The following is a 6,529-nucleotide window of genomic DNA, read 5'->3' on the forward strand; positions in this document are numbered from 1 at the left end:
GTATTTTTAGTTTTTTTTTATCTTTTTTTTTGTTTTTTTTTTTGTATTAGGGGTTTCTTACAGAGGAACGAACATTTTATTATTTTTGCGCTACGACGCATGGTTTAGGAGATACAGCCCTATAAATTTTTTTTTTGCTTTTTTTTTTTTCTTTTCTTGTGTTTTTTTAATATTAATTAAGGGTTTCTTACAGAGAAACGAATATTTTATTATTTTTGCGCTACGACGCATGGTTTAGGAGATACAGCCCTATAAATATTTTTTTTTCTTTTTTTTTTCTTTGTGTTTTTTAAATGTTATTAAGGGGTTTCCTAAAGGGGAACGAAAATTTGATTATTTTTGCGCTACGACGTACGGTTTAGGAGATACAGCATTATAATTTTTTTTTGTTATTTTTTTTCTTTTTTGTGTTCGTTTTTAGGGTTCCGTACCCAAAGGGTAAAACGGGACCCTATTACTAAGACTCCGTTGTCCGTCCGTCTGTCTGTCACCAGGCTGTATCTCACGAACCGTGATAGCTAGACAGTTGAAATTTTCACAGATGATGTATTTCTGTTGCCGGTATAACAACAAATACTAAAAACAGAATAAAATAAAGATTTAAGTGGGGCTCCCATACAACAAACGTGATTTTTGACCGAAGTTAAGCAACGTCGGGCGGGGTCAGTACTTGGATGGGTGACCGTTTTTATAGATAATGGTACGGAACCCTTCGTTTGCGAGTCCGACTCGCACTTGTTTATATTAACTAAGGGTTTCTTACAGAGAAACGAACATTTTATTATTTTTGCGCTACGACGCATGGTTTAGGAGATACAGCCCTATAAATATTTTTTTTTTCTTTTTTTTCTTTTCTTGTGTTTTTTTAAATGTTATTAAGAGGTTTCCTGAAGGGGAACGAAAATTTGATTATTTTTGCGCTACGACGTACGGTTTAGGAGATACAGCATTATAAAGTTGTTTTTGTTATATTTTTTTTCTTGTTGTTTTTTTTCTAAATATTAATTAAGGGTTTCTTACAGAGGAACGAACATTTAATTATTTTTGCGCTGCGACGCACAGCTTAGGAGATACAGCCCTATAAAGATAAAAAAAAAAAGAAATTGTACCATAAACCATAAAGTCTGCGTTCGAGCGCGAATTTATCACTTGCCATCCCTCCTCACAAATCTCGAGGATACAACAAGTCCTTCGCAGTGCGTCCAGCACAGAACACCGCCTCTAGAAACCTAATATTGGCCATTTTGTTCCCGACGCAAATCACCAAACTGTGAGGTGCGGGAGGGGTGCTCACGGCGTTGCGATTGGTCGTTTCAAACATGGCGCGCTGACACGTGCAAGCGTAGGGATGGGACATGTTCATTACAGGTAGTGGGTACTGCTACCAGTGATACCGAAATTTATTGTGGTAAAATTGTTACCAATTTAGTATACTTAGAGTACTCTTACTTAATAATTATATTGATTAATTTAATATTTCATTAAGTAATTTAACAATGTACCTGAAATTTTTACTTAACATAATATTAGGGCATTTCTGCTTAAAGTACCCAGAACATGAATTTTAAAGTTTAGAATTTTTATATTATTTCCACTCAGAATCGCAATCTCTTTTAATACGAGAAAAAAGTGTCGCCGAAATCTCATACAATTATTTTCTTTTGTCCGTTTTATTAAGGTCATAGAAGGTTGTATTGAAAACATATTCAAATGGACCAATCACATATGCCTATTACAAATCAACTCCGAGTTCTCTCGCACTTATTTGAAGTTCATCATCAGGTCCATCTCGAGACATGAGACCTAACTGCTCACCTACAGGATTCTAAAAAACCCATACAACATATGTCTATCACAAACCAACACCGAGTTCCCTCGCACTTCTTTGAAGTTCATCATCAGGTCCATCTCGTGACATGAGACCTAACTGCTCACCTAGAGGATTCTAAAAAACTCATACAACATATGTCTATCACAAACCAACACCGAGTTCCCTCGCACTTCTTTGGAGTTCATCATCAGGTCCATCTCGTGACATGAGAGCTAACTGCTCACCTAGAGGATTCTAAAAAACCCATACAACATATGTCTATCACAAACCAACACCGAGTGCCCTCGCACTTCTTTGAAGTTCATCATCAGGTCCATCTCGTGACATGCGGCCTAACTGCTCCGCTGGCCTAGAGGATTCTAAAAAACTTACACAACATATTACCTATATATTATGTCTAAAATGGTACAATACGGTATGACGAAGCACGAAGTTTCCGCAACTGAAAAACCATCATCGTCACATCACTAGTCGAAAGGGAAAGGGATAGCGCATTGCATTTTCATGTTGACGAAAAGGGACGGACATACTTCGCCTCTGCTTACTGACCAGTATAAAATGAACCCCGCGGACAAGAAACATTATTCAATGAAATAATGAATTTGACTTTCCTGTGGGATGTTATTCCATCTGTTTCGTAAGTAGATGTCTTAGATGACTTGCCACACCATTTTACGCTGCAATATCCCATGATTTCCCAATGAATTCAATAGTTTACGATTTATTTTCTTAGACTCGTGCACACTGCTAACAGGTCGTTACGTTGGGCGCAACTGATCGGAGCGGCGCGCGAACAATCTTATATTTGACCTATACACCATACGGGCGGTGACCGCGAGTCGTCCTATAAGCTCGGTCTATAGGGGTTGGTCTGTGGCGTCCAGTGAAGCTGTGGAATGAGCTGCCTGTTTCGCTCAGGCAGGCACAATCGGTTGCGTCGTTCAAGGAGAGGTTAAAGAAACTATGGTTATCTGATCTGACTGATTAATTTGTCTATATTTCTATTGTATAGTTGCTTTATATCGTCCCCATTCCTTTTTGTGTAATATATGTATGTTTATCCTATAAATTTTGTATGTATTTATATCCTTTATCTTTCTGGTACCTTGTTGTACATTTTGCTGCATTTGTCACCCTCTTTTCACTTTCTCCTCTCATCTACTCAAAGGTTAACTGGAAGAGATCCCTCAAAGGGATAAGTTCGCCTTTGTACTTCTTACTAATTGTATGTTATTTTTAATATGTCTTTTTGTACAATAAAGAGTTTACTACTACTACTACTACTAAAGCATAAACTGCCTATAGTTGTTTTTTTAAAGCGGTGCGATAGTGTGTTACTACTTTAATGGCTGAATGCCACGATGGTGTGTCACAAATATCTGTGAAATGAAAAAAATGCTTCTGTAAAAGAAAAAAAAGCAAAAAATAATAATATAGGGCTGTATCTTCTAAACCATGCATCGTAGCGCAAAAATAATAAAATGTTCGTTCCTCTGTAAGAAACCCCTAATTAATATAAAAAAAAACCGGCCAAGTGCGAGTCGGACTCGCGTTCCAAGGGTTCCGTATATTACACAATTTTTAACAATCAGTGCCGGATTAAGATATGTTGATGCCCTAAGGTTTTCTAGGTGCCCCCTCTCCCTCGGGTCATCAAGATTACATTCATTTTTTGGTAAATTGAGAGAAGTTCATTGCCGCGTTACAGCTGAGAATGGAAATCAGTCACATCATTTTATCACGAAAATTGACAGTGCCGCAGCAGTAATGTTGCAAAAGAGTACCTAATGCTGTTGCAGTCGCCACCCGAATGTCACCTTTATCATAGCTTAGAAAGTAATAGAAACGCGAGCGAAGCGAGCGCGGAAATTTTTCGATATAAAAACGCAATATGATAGACAGTTGTAAATTTTTACTTTTAGTATGGAAATCAGTCACATCATTTTAAATAAATAAATAAAATAAATATTAGGGGACATCTTACACAGATCAAACCTAGCCCCAAACTAAGCAAAGCTTGTACTATGGGTACTAGGCGACGATATACATACTTGTATAGATAAATACATACTTATATACATAGAAAACAACCATGACTCAGGAACAAATATTAGTGTTCATCACACAAATAAATGCCCTTACTGGGATTCGAACCCAGGACCATCGGCTTAGCAGACAGGGTCACTATCCACTAGGCCAGACCGGTCGTCACGGAATTTTATCACGGAAGTTGACAGTACTGCAGCAGTAACGTTGCAACAGAGTAATGTTGCTGCAGTCGCCACCCGAATGTCACCTTTATCATACCTTATAAAGTTATTGAAAACGCGAGCGAAGCGAGCGCGAAAATTTTTCGATATACAAACGCAATTTTACTTTTAGTCCCAACCAGGCGCGAATCCAGGATTTCATACAGAGAAGGGATGGGACAGTTTTCTATCAGCCTAGCTTCGCATAGGGCTCGATATTTCTTAGGCTTCGATATTCGAGGTTGTTTTCATGCATAAAATATGCAAGAAAGCAGAGCTTGGAATTGAATTGGCGAAGTGTGAGAAAGGCAGTAGGCCTAGCTGCGAAAGAGGAAAGCTTGGATTTGGATCCACGCCCAAGTGTAATTAAGGCAGAAGGCCTCGCATAAGACCTAACGCCGAACCGCAAAAGAGTGGGTTGAAATCGAATCTATACATGTAATCACGACTCTTCTACTGCTACCGATTGTTTCCCAAAGAATTACGCGCCATTATTTTTGCAAATTAGCTTTTGGACAGCTAAAAAAAATCGTGTGGTAAAAACGATGTGTCTGTCCCTAATTTTAAAATTTGTTCACCTTTTTCAACCTGGCATTTTGGTGCCCCTCCTGAACGTGGTGCCCTAAGCACGTGCTTGTTTTGCTTATTGGTTACAAAGTCTTTATTAATTCAACCATTAAAGTCGACGAGTATAAAAAACTTTAAGCTAGCTCTCAATTTAACATTTTTTTTAATTTGACCTTACAATTACTCGTAAGTAGGTAAGACCGTTAAATATTTAAAATGATTATCTTATCAGAAAATTATCACCAATTACTCTAAGAAAACTACTACTCTAAGTAATCCGGCACTGTTAACAATGTATTTTTTATGTGAAACGTGAGTGAACTCTCTTTAAAAAATCCATAGGGGTCGGATTAAAAACTGTAATTAAGTCCGACTCACGCTTGACTGTACATTTCTAATAGGTTTTCCTGTCATTTATAGGTATAGACCTATTTTATGTATTTTTTTTCAAAATTTTAGACCTAGTAGTTTCGGAGATAAGGGGGGGGGGGGGGGGAATGGTCATTTTTTGCCTATTTTCTTGAATAACTTCTAAACTGTTGATTCGAAAATTATAAAAAAAAAATATTTGAAATTCATTTGTTTACGTTACATGTCCGTTAGGGTGTTTCATTTTTCCGAATTTTCGATTTTCGTCTGACTTTGCTCGAATTCTTGTTCTAACTGATAAAACAATATTATACGTTAAAAAAAATTAAAATTGGTCAACATTTAGAGGTTGCACATCATCAACAAAGATTTTTCAAATAACCAACGACTGTACATCGGAGGGTAGAAAATGGTTTAAGCGGCTATCATCAAAGCGGAGAGTAGTGTGATACTGAACCTTCTACATATAAATAAATTTTAAAATTAGTAGTAAACTTGGATTTTTATTACTCGATAAATGTTCCAATTAAGATTTTTCAGTTTTTCCACCTTTTTCCAAAGGAAAAGTGCTTTTATCGTGTTTTAGACGCAAAATTCAGTTTTCTCATTCGATTTCAGTATCGGTTCATTATATTTTGTCATTTTAGAACATAGTTCATTTTCACGCAATGTATGGGGTTCTCACTCTACCTTTTCAACTTGTGCAACCTCTAAACGTTATTCGATTCTTTTGAAAATTGAAATAGATAGTTTTTAGTGTGGGGAGACTCCATTGGTGAGCAAAGTCAGGAAAAATATTACAACTTTTTTTCTCCATACAAAAGTGAATCACCCTAATGTCCGTATTCGGGTCACAAACTTACATATGTGTACCAAATTTCAACTTGATTGGTCCAGTAGTTCCGGAGAAAATCGGCTGTGACAGACGGACAGACAGACAGACAGACAGACAGACAGACAGACGCAGGAGTGATCCTATAAGGGTTCCGTTTTTTCCTTTTGAGGTACGGAACCCTAAAAACTAAAAAAAAAAGATAAAAAAAAACTAAAAATACTTTATAATGCTCTTAAACCGTGCGTCGTAGCGCAAAAATAATAAAATTTTCGTTCCCCTTATGAACCCCACGCACTGAATAACCTATCAGATTAGGATATGAAACAATCATCATCATCAATTTTTATTATTATTTCATTGCATGTTTAAGAAGTAACTTTATTGCGTACAGCCTGCTCAGCCATAAGTATTGTAGCCGCTAAACATTTGCTCTCTTCTTCCTTAGCTCCGCCATTGTCGGTCCCAAGCCCGAATGCGAAAGGAGGAGGGTTGGTGTGGAGGAGACATACCCACGCCGTAAAACAGTCAACGCCGAGTATCGGGCGGCGGTAAATAACCCGACAACCCTAAGAGGACCTAGTGTCAACGGGGCGGTATCCAGTGACCGTGAGGATCTAAATACCCTCTGAAAGACTGACGCGGAAGGACGTGGGAACCCACCGCGCTCAAATTCCCATG

This window comes from Cydia splendana, unplaced genomic scaffold (genome assembly GCF_910591565.1).
Source record: "Cydia splendana unplaced genomic scaffold, ilCydSple1.2 scaffold_66_ctg1, whole genome shotgun sequence".
NCBI classification, from domain to species: domain Eukaryota; kingdom Metazoa; phylum Arthropoda; class Insecta; order Lepidoptera; family Tortricidae; genus Cydia; species Cydia splendana.